A 14,995-nucleotide genomic window follows, 5' to 3' on the forward strand; every position below is an offset into this window, starting at 1 on the left:
TCTGTATTCAGCCTGATTCTCCATTGTATTTTCATGATATCTGTCATACGCACACTTCTCCATTTTCATCTTCATCTCTATCTCTCTCCACCCTGGGTACTGTGGATTAATTTGTCCTACCTTTCCCCTTCAATATACCTTGATATTGCCTGCAGTGCTCTTTCTTTGAAGGTGGCCCATTGCTCAGCCACCAACCTTTCTGCCAACATTTGATTCCAACCCACTCGACTCAGATGCATTCTCATCCCGTTGAAGTTGGCTTTCCCCCAGTTAATTATCCCTGTTCTGGATTGTTCCTTGTCCATTTCCATGGCCAACCTAAACATTATGATACAATGGTCACTATCCCCTAAATCTCCTTCATTAATGTTTGATCCACTTGGACCAACTCATTCCCCAGAACCAGGTCCACCGGTGCCTGCTCTCTTGTTGGACCAGAAACATACTGCTGCAGAAAAATATCTTGAATGCATTCTAAGAACTTTCGCCTCTCTTGTCCCTTTGCACTATTCCTATTCCAGTCTTTATTTGGATAATTGAAGCCCCCCAATATAATTGTTCTATAATTCTTACACCTCTCTGTAATTTCTTTGCAAATTTGTTTCTCTACATCCCTTCCACTAGCTGGTGGTCTATATACTACACCGTTCAATGTTATTGCACCCTTTTCACTCCTTAAGTCTAGCTAGAGAGATTCCGTCCGTGACCAGTCTGGAACATCCTCTCTCTCCAGTACTGTAATGCCATATTTAATCAATAGTGCCACTCCCCCCTCCTTTTCTTCCTTTGGTGTCTCTTCTAAACACCTTGTACCCAGGAATATTTAATGCCCAGCCTTGCCCTTTTTTTCCAGGTCCCTGTTATAGCAATAACATCATAGGCCAGGATTTTATGGCCCTTCCCGCCCAGCAGGATATTACGGTTCCGCCAAACTGAGTGGAGATTTAAATGGCTCGCCATATCTGTCGGGGGCAGACATGCTACGGCGGGGCAGTAAAATCCTGGCCATAATTCCATTTGTCAACCCGTGCCTGTAGTTCACCAATCTTATTAACCACACTCTGTGCATTCACATACATGCGCATTAGCCCTGATTTAGGCTTTTTTACTTTCCCCCTTACTGTGACCCCATCTAATTACTTGCTATTGCCTACTCTAATTCTATCAAACTCTCCAAGTATTCCCATTACCTTGATACTACTCTCTGATATATCCTTCTTATCAGTTAATACTTCTCTACTTCCCACTGCCAGTTCCTCTCCTCTAAATTTCCCTTCAGGTTCCCATCCCCCTGCCAATCTAGTTTAAACCCTCCCAACAGCATGAGCAAACCTCCCTGTGAGGACATTAGTCCCAGTCTTGTTAACATGCAACCTGTACTTCTTGTACAGGTCCCACCTGCCCAGAACAGGTTCCAATGCCTCAGAAATCTAAAGCCTTCCCTCCTATTCCATTTCTCTAGCCATGTGTTGAACTGCTCACTCTTCCTATTCTAATGCTGACTAGCACTTGGCACTGGGAGTAATCCAGAGATTACTGCTCTTGATGTTCTGATTTTTTACTCCTTTCCTAACTTGCTAAAATCTGATTTCAGTACTTCAACCCTTTTCCTATTGTTATGACCACAGCTGATGTTAATTGCTGTGCAAACCAAATCCCAGAGAGAAACTTGGACTATATACCTTTTTTTTTGTATTCTGAAAATAAGAAGACAATGTACAGATCTCAGCAGCAAGAAGTATAGTAGCACTTTTGGGATTTTAAAACTTAAAAGTAAAAGATTTATTAACAAGAATAAAAGAAAAGTTAAGCACACAAGATTATGGTTGCACAGCTAAAACTTTGCTTTACAGAACATTCCCTCAAAAAGACTCTACTTGGTCAGACTCACAAGTAAACATCTTCCAAGCAACACTCCCTTAGGGATGTTTAACTATAAAAAAATCCAGTAATATTACTGAAGGAAAACTGCTGTAGCTTTAATTAAGGCCTACCAGATGACCCCTTTAACTATCTTCCACTCTGCTGTGGGAGTCCAAATCTTCAGAACATGACTGCTGGTTGCAGCCCAATAATTTTCTGGCTTGACTGAATGGCTGATTTAAACTGCATCTTCTCCCAGCCTAGAGCTACAGCTAATAGCAGCATTTCACAGCTCAGCTCCATCTTACAGCTAACCTAAACTCTCCACAGTAACTCGAAAATACCTTCTCCCCTTTCATCTCAGATTCCATTGTTCTCACACCTCTTTGAAACTTAAATCCTTCCAAATATAAAATTGTTCATGTCACTATTTTGTATTTGCTTTTGGGTCAATAAAATATAATATCCCCTATTCTATTTATCTATGGAACTCCTGCAAGATCCAAACGTGTTTCATGGTACCCCTGACTTCCCTTTGATAGTCAAACAAACTTTCAACTTATCTAAAAATGCAAATGTTAGGTCTAACCTATTCACTTGTACCTCAAACCTAACACCTCTATCCTTTATCTGTCTTTCTCTTCACAAGTGCTGTCAGACCTGCAGAGTTTTTCCAGCAGTTTGTTTTTGTTTCAGATTTCCAGCATCCGTACTATTTAGCTTTTACCTCTATCCTTTTCATATTTTAAACCCACAGGCAACATATCTATAGTAACCTTTGCCCAGCGTATACACACACACACACACACACACACATGCAGAATAACATAATGTTCCCCAAAAATATTTCGAAAATAACATCCATTCTCACACCTACCTATGTCATTGATCCCAATGTGGACCACGACTGCTGGCTGTTCACCATGCCCAAAAGAATGCCCTGCAGCCACTCTGTGACACTCTTAAACCTGGCACCAGGGAGGCAACATACCATCCTTGAGTCACGTCTATGGCCACATAAATGCCTGCCTGCTCCCCCAGCTATTGAATCTCCTACCACAATAGCTCTTCCACTCTTTCTCCTCCCCTCCTGCGCAGCTGAACCACCTGTGGTGCCACTATTTTGCCTTTGCCTACAGTCCTTTGAGGAACCATCTAGCTCACCATTATCCAAAATGGAAAAGCGGTTATGAGTGAGATAGCCCCAGGGGGTTCCTGCACTACTGCATGTTTCTCTTAGATAGTCCAGCGGTCACCCATTCCCTCTCTGCCTGTGTACTTCTTAGGTGTGGTGTGGCCATCTCTCTAAATGTGCTAGCTGCGTAATCCTCAGCCTTGCAGATGCACCACGGTGACTGCAGCCACAGCTCGAGTTCCACAAACTGGACCTCAAGTTTCTGCAGCTGGTGACACTTCCTGCAGATGTAGTTATCGAGGGCATTTTGTACGACTGCATGACTTCCTATGCTTCCTTGCAGTACAGCCCTGTAAATTGTGGTGCTCTGCTGCATTCTCCATAATACCGCCCTCAAGAAAGGTGTCAAATTGCTAATAAAATGAATAATTTTAGGGCGCACGGTGCAACTTGTGCACCAAACCATGGCATTAAGCATTGAGAACGAAAGGTTAATTTCTAGTAACTATACTAGACAACACAGTTAGGGCCTGATGATCTTAGTTTAATCATTTATCGGGTCTATCCTGCATAATTGAGATTATCACTCAGTGTAATGCTTGCTTCTCAAATATTACATCATAGATTGATGTAATCTCTTCCTTCTGAGTGACTGATAAATTACAATTCATAATCTCACTTCACCTGTTTTGGGTATGTTATAATAATATAAAGGCAACAATCACCCAAAAGGGATTGTGCAAACATGTTGTGGGTTCATTTATTAATTCTAAGCACATGTGAGCATAGATACGTGGATAGAAAACTTGAAGACGTCGGCAGCAGGGCAGTGTCACTGTGTTCTGCTCCAGGCTGAAAGAAACTGAGACTGGATCACAACGCACACTTCCCCTAAAGTGATGGCATACTGCTATCCTTTAAAGGCATATTGCATCACCCCCCTTTCTTTTTAAAGATACTTTCCACCCTTCCAATGAAGTATAACTATTTACAATACATGGTCATGTTTAGTTACCATTACATAAGTATATAGAACAGGTGAATCTATGAGTCTCTAAAGCGTAGAGGTAATCTGCTGGTACACCCAAATCTTTTAATGGTAACCTTGTCTGGAGGTGTTTTTAATTGTTCACAGTGATCTGTGGGATTGTCATTGTTGGGTGTTGTTACTGGTTGCAATTTGGATCTGGTCCTAGATTAAGTAGGATTGTATGATTGTTGAGGATCTGGAATGGGTCTGATTTGTCCTTGGTTATGCCTCACTTTGTGTGTAAAGACTTCATAGGGCTTTGGTTCTGAACAAATCCTTGTCACCTCAGCTGGTTGCCATGTACCTGCTGTGGGATCCTGGATTCAAACTTGTTGTCCCAACCGTAAACTTGGCAATTCTACACCCACATTTTTATCATGCACTTTGGTCATTTTCTCGTCAAGTTTGAAAAGCTGTTCTCTAGTTTCTGAGAGAGTAGAATGGATAAGAGTAGGTAAATTAATACACACGGGTCTGCCAAACATGAGCTCTGCTGGCGATGGAATAATTGCACTTAAAATGTGTCACTCTCGGATGTAACATTGCAATGTGTAGATCTTGCTTGGTCTGTACACATTTGAGAATTAGGGATTTCACTGTGCGAATCATTCATTCAGCTAGGCCAGGAATGGGGAACCTTGTATCACGGGCCATTCACACATGGACAAAATCAGTCACAGGCCATACACACATAAAAATCAACAGTGTGGGTGGACTTTAGTAGATAAAACTGCATTGTCAACTTGTAATCTGCTGATTTGAGCTCTTCCCACAGAACAGCAACCATAGTCAAAGGTAATGTTTCTCAGCATTCTTGGTGTCATTCTTTTGTTTAAATTAGATGGCAAGGTTCCAAACCCAAAAGCCTAACACTGTCCTAAAGTTCACTCAGGACTTAATTGTTTTCACGTACTATCGTGGTCAGTTACAGAGACAAGTGAGCTGCTTCGCTGTCATGATGAGTTTGCACAGATCTCGCTAAAAATAGCATCTGACAACAAAAAAAAATGTTTTATTATTCATTCACGGGATGTGGGCTTCGCTGGCTGGGCTAGCGTTTATTGCCCATCTCTAATTGCCCTTGAGGAGGTGGTGGTGAGCTGCCTCCATTGAACCACTGCAGTCCATGTGGTGTAGGTACACTCACAGTGCTGTTAAGGAGTTCCAGGATTTTGACACAGCGACAGTGAAGGAACTGCGATATATTTCTAAGTCAGGATGATGTGTGACTTGGAGGGAACATCCAGATGGTGGTGTTCCCATCTGTCTGCTGTCCTTGTCCTTCTAGAGGGTAGTGTGTTTGGAAGGTGCTGTTGAAGGAGCCTTGGTGAATCCCTGCAGTGCATCTTGCAGATGGTACACACTGCTGATACTGTGCGTTGGTGCTGGAGGGAGTGAATTTTGTGGATGTGCCAATCAAGCAGGCTGCTTTGTCCTGGACGATGTCCAGCTTCTTGAGTGTTGTGGGAACAACACTCATCCAGGCAAATAGGTAGCATTCCATCACACTCCCAACTTGTAGATGGTGGACAGGCTTTGGGGAGTCAGGAGGAGAGTTACTCATCTCACGATTCTTAGCCTCTTACCTGCTCTTGTAGCCACAGTATTTACATGGCTAGTCCAGTTCAGTTTCTGGTCAATGGTAACCCCCAGGATGTTGAGAATTTGGGATTCAGTGATGGTAATGCCATTGAACATCAAGGGGGGATGGTTGGATTCTCTCTCGTTGGAGATGCCTGACATTTGTGCGGCACGAATGTTACTTGCCACTTGTCAGCCCAAGCCTGGATATTGTTCAGGTCTTGCTGCATTTGGACATGGACTGCTTCAGTATCTGAGAAGTCGTGAATGGTGAACATTGTGCAATCATCAGCGAACATCCCCACTTCTGAACTTATGATGGAAGGAAAGTCATTGATAAAACAGCTGAAGATGGTTGGGCCAAGGGCACTACCCTGAGGAACTCCTGCAGTGATGTCCTGGAGGTGTGGTGGCTGACCTCTAATAACCACAACCATCTTCCTTTATGCTAGGTATGACTCCAAACGGAGAATTTTCCCCCTGATTCCTATTTGACTCCAGTTTTGCTAGGGCTCCTTAATGCTACAGTCAGTCAAATGCAGCCTTGATATCAAGGGCAGTCACTCTCACCTCACCTTGGGAGTTCAGATCTTTTGTCCATGTTTGAGCCAAGGCTGTAATGAGGTCAGGAGATGAGTGGCCCTGGTGAGACCCAAACTGGGCATCAGTGAGCAGGTTATTGCTAAGCAAGTGCTGTTTGATAGCACTATTGATGACCCCTTCCATTACTTTACTGATGATGAATAGTAGACTGATGGGGTGGTAATTGGCCGTGTTAGATTTGTCTTGCTTTTTGTGTACAGGATATACCTGGGCAATTTTCCACATAGCTGGGAAGATGCCAGTGTTGTATATGTACTGGAATAACTTGGCTAGGGGCACATTAAGTTCTGGAGCACAAACCTTCATAATATTGCCGGAATATTTTCAGGACCCATAGCCTTTGCTGTATCCAGTGCCTTTAGCCATTTCTTGATATCACATGGAATAAATCAAATTGGCTGAAGACTGGCATCTGTGATGCTGGGGACCTTGGGAGCAGGCTGAGATAGATCATCCTCTTGACACTTCTGGCTGAAGATAATGCTTCAGCCTTATATTTTGCACTGATATGCTGGGCTCCTCCTTCATTGAGAATGGGGATATTTGTGGAGCATCCTCCTCCACTAGTGAGTTGTTTAAATTTCCACCACCATTCACGACTGGATGTGGCAGGGCTGCAGAGTTTAGATCTGTTGGTTGCGGGATTGCTTAGCTCTGTCCATCATTTGCTGCTTATGCTGTTTGGCAAACAAGTAGTCCTGTGTTAGAGCTTCACCAGGTTAACGCCTCATTTTTAGGTATGCCTGGTGCTGCTCCTGGCATGCCCACTGCACTCTTCATTGAACCAGGGCTTATGGTTGATCCTCTGGCTTGATGGTAATGGCAGAATGGGGGAAATGCCAGACCATGAGGTTACAGATTGTGTTCAGGTATAGTTCTGCTGCTGCCTGCTGATGGCCCACAGCACCTCATGGATGCCCAGTCTTGAGTTGCTAGATCTGTTCAAAATCTATCCCATTTAGTACGGTGGTAGTACCACACAACACGATGGAGGTTATCCTCAATGTGAAGGAGGGACTTTGTCCCCACAATGACTGTGTGGTGGTCACTCCCACCGATACTATCATGGACAGATGCATCTGTGGCAGGCAGGTTGGTGACGATGAGGTCAAGTATATTTTTCTCTTTTGTTGGTTCCCTCACTAACTACCACAGACCCAATCTAGCAGCTATGTCCTTTAGGACTCAACCAACTCGGTCAGTAGCGGTGCTACTGAGCCACTCTTGGTGATGGATATTGAAGTCCCCCACCCAGAGTACATTCTGCACCCTTGCCACCCTCAGTGCTTCCTCCAAGTGGTGTTCAACATAGAGGAGCAGTGATTCATCAGCTGAAGGAGGGTGGTACGTGGCAATCAGCAGGAGGTGTCCTTGCCCATGTTTGACCTGATTCCATGGGACTTCATGGAGTCTGGAGTCGATGTTGAGGACTCCCAGGGCAACTCCCTCCTGGCTGTATACCACTATGCCACCATCTCTGTCAGTGGGACAGGACATACCCAGGAATGGTGATGGTTTAAGTCTGGGATATTATCCGTAAGTTATGATTTCGTGAGGATGACTATGTCAGGTTGTTGACTAGCCTGTGAAGCAACTCTTCCAATTTTGGCACTAGCCCCCAGATGTTAGTAAGGAGGATTTTGCCGGGCCGACAGGGCTGTGATTGCCCTTGTATTTTCTGGTGCCTAGGTCCAGTTTAATTCCTCTTTTGTGACTTTGTAACAGTTTTTACAACTGAGTGTCTTGCTAGGTCATTTCGGAGGGCATTTAAGAGTCAACCACATTGCAGTGGCTCTGGAGTCACATGTAGGCCAGACCAGGTAGGGACGACACATTGGTGAACCAGATGGGTTTTTACATCAATGGACAATGGTATCATGGTCATCATTAGACTTTTAATTCCAGATTTTTTTATTGAATTCAAATTCTACCATCTGCCATTTGATCCACAGATCATTACCCTGGATTACTAGTCCAGCGACAATACCACTTCGCCATTGCCTCCCCTAAAGTAATTTAGGCAATAGAAATATCTAGTACTGTATTCAGACTCTTCACAAAACACCTGAGCTAATTTTAACTTTTAGAAATTTTGCTGCGGGCCGGATGAAATTGAGCAATGGCCCAGATCCGGTCAATAGGCCTTAGGTTCCTCATCCCTGAGCTCGGCCATTAGATTTAGGGTTATGAGGAAAAGAGATAGTGTGATTGATATTCCACTTCTCACACATATCCTGAAAAGGCTTACCAACAAATTGCGGACCGTTATCTGTAATAACCTCTCTAGGCACTCAAAATAAACTGAAAATAGCATTTATAGTGTGCACGGCCATTGTGCTCAACATATTGTGCAATTGTTGAATAACGGGGTATTTGATAAAGTAGTTGATGATAAGATGAAGTCAGTGCCATGGACATGAAAGAGGTCAGATGCGGTTTTGGGTGAAGGATGGGATGGAACTATATGCGGAATCAGTGGTTCTTTGTGCTGACTTGGCATATGCTCTTGACGTGCCTCAAGCTTCTTGACGACAATTTCAATGTTATTGTTTGTACCTGGCCAATAGACTATCTCTCCTGTAAGCCTTCTCATCTGGTCTATGCCCATGTGTGAGTGATGAAGTTGTTGAAGGAAAGCAGATCACAAAGATTCTGGTATGATCACTTGTCTGCCTTTAAAAATGACTCCTGGGAGATGCCTAGCTCATCCCGTTAAGGCCAAAATGGTCTGACGTATTCGTGGGCATGCAGAATTGAAACAGGTCATCCTTCGATGAAAGTTTTTGACAGTTTCTGTAGTGTAGAGTAGTTTGCTGTTTCTTCTTGTAGCTGCTGGTGTTTATATTGCCCAATATGTACTAGACTTAAGCACAACTTAAGGGATCTGGGTGTACAGGTCCACAGGTCACTGAAAGTGGCAACGCAGGTGGATAAGGTAGTCAGGAAGGCATATGGCATGCTTGCCTTCATTGACAGGGGTATTGAGTATAAGAGCTGGGAAGTCATGCTGCAGCTGTATAGAACCTTGGTTAGGCCACACTTGGAATATTGCGTGCAATTCTGGTCACCACATTACCAGAAGGATATGGAGGCGTTGGAGATGGTGCAGAGGAGGTTTACCAGGATGCTGCCTGGCCTGGAGGTTATTAGCTATGAGGAGAGGTTGGAGAAACTCGGATTGTTCTCACTAGAGCGACGGAGATTGAGGGGCGATTTGATAGAAGTTTACAAAATTATGAGTGGCATGGGCGGAGTAGATAGTCAGAAGCTTTTTCCCAGGGTGGAAGAGTCAATTACTAGGGAACATAGATTTAAGGTGAGAGGAGAAAACTATAAAGGTGATATGCGGGGCAAGTTTTTTACGCAGAGGGTAGTGAGTGTCTGGAATTCGCTGCCAGAGGAGGTGGTGGAAGCAGGTACGATAGTGGGGTTTAAGAGGCAGCTTGACAAATACATGAATAGGATGGGAATAGAGGGATACGGACCCCGGAAGTGCAAAATGTTTTAGTTGATGGGCAATATGATCGGCACAGGCTTGGAGGGCCGAAGGGTCTGTTCCTGTGCTGTACTTTTCTTTGTTCTTTGTTCTTTGCAACTTTGCAGCTCCCTTGAAACTGCCAATATTGTCAACAAATTCAGAATATTTTGATGTTAGGTCATGCACCGAAGTGATAGGAGTAGTTTCAGATGTTAACCAGCTGCATGAGGTCTGACTAATTCCGTGGATTGTCATTGCATGCCAGTAGACCTGCAATTGCTGAGCCTTTAGTCTTCATGATGTAGAACATCTGTGCTCACACTCCAGGACTATGGAACCTGCACGTGGAATTAGTGAACCACTGTACGCTGAGAGTTGCACAGCAATAGGATTCCCCATGGCCCTCCATGTCTGTGGATACCTGTCTTTTAGAATTTGCAGGGGTGGTATGTTGACACTTGGCCCTGTGTTATTCTTGGCCAATAACGAATAGTTAACAACTTTCTTAGAACAGATAACTTTCAATCTTGGCAAACACTTTGGATGGTGAGATGGTATCTATGTTTTCCACGTGACTGACAGTGTGAAATGTGTTCGTGGTTCATTGTCACGTCATGCATATTTAATTTTCTAGTTTGTCAATCATCTCATGAATATGTTTCTGATGGATACTGTTTGGATCAGTGCACGGCTCTTTGTAGCTGCATCAGCCTTTGCTCTAGTGCCTGCCACTGGCAATGGCCCTCTCTGCCACATGCCTTATAGAATTGCTGGTAAGCTGGGTATTTCCTTGGTGCATACAGAAGGCCACACCTTGTACATATCTTGTTAGTTTTGGGTGTTCTAGTAAGTGCGTCAACAATTGGGGTTGTACTTAGGACTTGTAAGCTTCATCGACCTGCAAGGACCTCTTCATACTTATGTCTATCCTTGAGTAGTTCTTCAATGCTATGCTTTTTGGGCTTGTCTAGCAGATCTTTCTGGAATGCTTCCATGGGAGTGAATGTGATCACCAACTCAACAATTTTGTCTGCTAGCTCTGTGTTTGAAAAATCACAGTACTGAGCCACGAGCTAATTGGCACAGGGTCAATAAGATTAAAGAGATAAATGCATGGCTCAAAGATTGGTGTGGGAGAAATGGGATTGAATTCATGGACATTGGCACCAGTACTGGAGAAAGAGGGAGCTATTCCGTTCTGATGGGCTCCACTTGAATCATGCGGAGATAGTGGATGCATTGGCTATAATATTCCAAAATTCCCTGGATTCTGGAAAGGTTCCAGTGGATTGGAAAAATGCTAATATAACTCGCTTATTCAAAAAGGGGGAGAGGCAGAAAGTAGCAAACTATAGACCAGTTAGTTTAACGTCTGTCGTTGGGAAATTGTTGGAATCCATTATTAAGGAAGTAGTAATGGGACATTTGGAAAGTCAAAATGAAATCCATCAGAGTCAGCATAGTTTTATGAAGAGTAAATCGTGTTTGACTAATATGCTAGAGATCTTTGAAGATGTGACAAGCAAAGTGGATAATAGGGATGCTGTAGATGTAGTATATCTGGACTTCCAGAAGACCTTTGATAAGGTGCTGCACAAAAGATTAATACACAAGATAAGATAACACAGAGTTAGGGGTAATATATTAGCTTGGATAGAGGATTGGCTAACCAACAGAAAGCAGAGTCGGGATAAATGGGTCTTTTTCTGGGTGGCAAGCTGTAACTAGTGGGGTGCCACAGGGTTCAGTCCTTGGGCCCCAACTATTTACAATCTATATTAAGGACTTGGATTCAGGGATAGAAGGTACTATAGCTAAATTTGCAGTTGACACCAAAATAGGCGGGAAAGTAAGTTGCAAAGAAGAAATAAGAAATTTACAAATGGATATGGACAGGTTAGGTGAATGGGCCAAAATTTGGCAGATGGAGTTTAACGTGGATAAGTGTGAGGCTATCCATTTTGGTCAGAAGAATAAAAAGGTGACTTATTATTTAAATGGAGAGAAACTTCAGAATGCTTCAGTGCAGAGGGATCTGGGTGTCCTCGTACATGAATCACTGAAAGCTAGTATGCAGGTACAGCAGGTAATAAGGAAGTCAAATGGAATTTTGGCATTCATTTCTAAAGGAATAGAGTATAAAAATAGGGAAGTATTGTTGCAACTGTACAAGGCATTGGTGAGACCGCACCTGGAGTACTGTGCACAGTTTTGGTCCCCTTACTTGAGGAAGCATGTAATTGCATTGGAGGCAGTTCAGAGGAGGTTCACTAGATTGATTCCAGAGATGCGGGGCTTGTCTTATGAGGAGAGATTGAGCAGTTTAGGCCTATACTTGCTAGAAAGATGAGAGGAGATGTAATTGAGGTATATAAGATGCTAAAGGGGATAGACAAAGTAGACATGGAGTGGAGGTTTCCCCTTGTGGGGCATTCTAGAACAAGAGACCATAGTTTTAGGCTAAGGAATGGTAGATTTAAATCAGAGATGAGGAGGAAATGCTTTTCTCAAAGGGTCATGAATCTGTGGAATTCACTACCTCAGAGTGCAGTGGATGCCGGGATGCTGAATAAATTTAAGGAGGAGATACATTTTTAATTGGTAATGGGTTGAAAGTTTATGGGGAGAGGGTGGGAAATTGGGGTTGAGGCTGAAATTAGATCAGCCATGATCGTATTGAATGGCGGGGCAGGCTTGAGGGGCTGAATTGTCTACTCCTGCTCCTAGTTCTTACATTCTTATGTTCTTATGTACGTACTCTTTTCTCTGCATCTGCTGATGAAATGGTCTATGGATACTGTAGTCTGTTGTCGAAATAAAATTAACTATAATCGATGAATATGGACATTTAACCTGCTATTGAACTGCTCTTGGGGATCCTTTAGCTCCTCTGCTGTTAATCCTGATGTGTTCAGCCTGTGTGGACCTTCATTTGCAATTGCTTGGTGAATTATTATGGCTTGTTTTTCTAGTTCAGATACATCTGAATCAAGAAGCCATAGCTTTGTATGCTGTTTAAACATTTTGATTTGAGAAAGGAGGTTAGCTCCCACGACCCTGAATTGGATAAAGCGGTTCTGGAAAAGTGAGTGAGTGAGACGGTCAGCTGCATCCCAATTCAGCCTGGGGAATTTTGTAGACATTTTGATAATGTTCCTTTGACTTTCCTTCTCTTGTAGTACCTGGGATGAGTGTTGCTGTAGCCGCTTTCCCAAATTTTTCCAAAGCTCCACCCATTATAATCATAACCTTCTCTGGCTTGATTTTTATGATGGTTTTGTTTGCTTTGTTTTTTTGTTTGGCTCTCCCTCGCTCACTATCAATCCAGCCCACACCCTGGTCACTTGCCTTTCCTAACTGGACTAACCTGGTGCTGGTCTTCTCAACTCATTGTCCTACTCACCAAAAGGGATCTGTCTGCTTACCAGCTCTTTACTTAAGCATTGGCCTGGCACTGCGTCTTCAAAGCTTTTCTTTGCTGTCCCCATGCTGCAATTTCAACAGTCTCCAACGCTGTGACTCTGCTGCAGCCTGGCCTAAATGTTGAGGGTCGTCTCATGCCACGTAGCATGACCTAAGGTTGTTCACTATGTCTTACCTGTGCTTAATCTTGCTGCTATGCTGAGCACTATGTCGTTCCGAAGGAAACAATCCTGCACACCATGTCGTGTGTGTTGTAATGCTATCAAGGCACCAATCGCTCATAAGGGATTGTGCAAACACGTTATGGGTTCATTTATTAAGAACAGGCACATGTGAACATATATGCATGGATAGAAAGCTTGAGGACATTAGCAGCACGGCTGTGTCGCTGTGTTCTGCTCCAGGCCTAAGTGAAACAGAGGCTGGATCACACGACACACTTCCCTTAAATTGATTGCATGCTGATATTAAAGATATGTTATAACAGCCTCCTTCTGAAAGGATCCTTTATACACTGCATCTCTCAAACATGGAGCTGCAGCTAATCAGTAACATTAACTTCAAAGCCATTCCTGATCCAATCTATTGTTCCTAATTGTTCCAGTGCCTTTTCCCCTGCCCTTCAATGCAACAAAGTTTAATTATTTCAAAAAGTCTTCTATTAAAAAATATTTTTATTTACCTTGAGTGATTAGTCAAGCTACCTTGAGGATGGTGAGGCCCTGGAAAGTGACAATTCATCAGAGGATGGTGAGCAGAATGTGGAAAAGGAGAACAAAGAGGAGGCGGAGAGGGTGTATGGAGAACATCGAGGTGCTCCGGCTGCACAGGGAGGTGAACGGGCATGGTGCAGTGCCCAAAATTCTAGTCAGGATGCCATGAATGTCAGGGATCATCTATTTCATGCTTGTTTCAACTGAGCCCCTCTGATCCAGGACCAGCAGCATTTTATGGAACTCAGTCTGTGCTAACGCTTCCATTGAAGATGCAGCCTGGAACATGTAAACTCTTACTGTCAATGAAGGATGTACATTTGCCCAGAGGTTTTGCCATCACTCTTTATCTCCTTCCCCACCTCACACCTCTTTTCCTGTCCTGCCATCAGTTAAAGGAGTCTCACACGTATGCCTTCAAGTATCTTCATTTTGATTGTTCTCAGAAAGGAAAACAACACAAAGTTAGAGCAAGGAGATACCTCAGTGAGCTATTCACTGCTTCATGTGATGCAGTCGCCTCTACACTCAGCCACTTCTACCTGATGTTCCCCTGTGGCCTCGGTGGAGATAGTGGCAGGTTGCTTATTTGTCTCAGCTTGCAGCTAAGATGCATGTTGTGGCTGTCCTCATCATAGCGATGACCGTGAGGGTCTTGTCATGAGGCCAGCAATGTCAGGGATCATCTGATTCAGGCTTGGTTCAACTGAATCCCTCTGACCCATGATGGACAGCATCTCCAGAGGTTGCAGCAACAGCATCATTGCAAGGCAGCCAGCATCACTTGGCTCCCTGCATAGATGCTCCCACTGTCAGGGGAAACAAGGAGCCTGAAGATCTTCTCCTGCACCTCCTTCAAAATTTCACCCCTTATTCTATATTGTCTGCCCATGTTTTTCCTAGCAAAATGCATCACCTCACACTTCTCTGCATTGAACTTCATCTGTCACCTATCTGCCAACTCTACCAACTTGTCTATGTACTCTTGAAGTTCCATATCATCCTCCTTGCAGTTCACAACACCCCCAACTTTTGTATCATCTGCAAACTTTGAAATTGTCCCCTGCACACCAAGATCTAGATCAACAATATATAACAGGGAAAGCAAGGGTCCAAATATCGGCCCCTGGGGAACTCCACTACAAGCCTTCCTCCAGCCAGAAAAATAT

This window comes from Cetorhinus maximus, chromosome 8 (genome assembly GCF_964194155.1).
Source record: "Cetorhinus maximus chromosome 8, sCetMax3.hap1.1, whole genome shotgun sequence".
Classification (NCBI taxonomy): domain Eukaryota; kingdom Metazoa; phylum Chordata; class Chondrichthyes; order Lamniformes; family Cetorhinidae; genus Cetorhinus; species Cetorhinus maximus.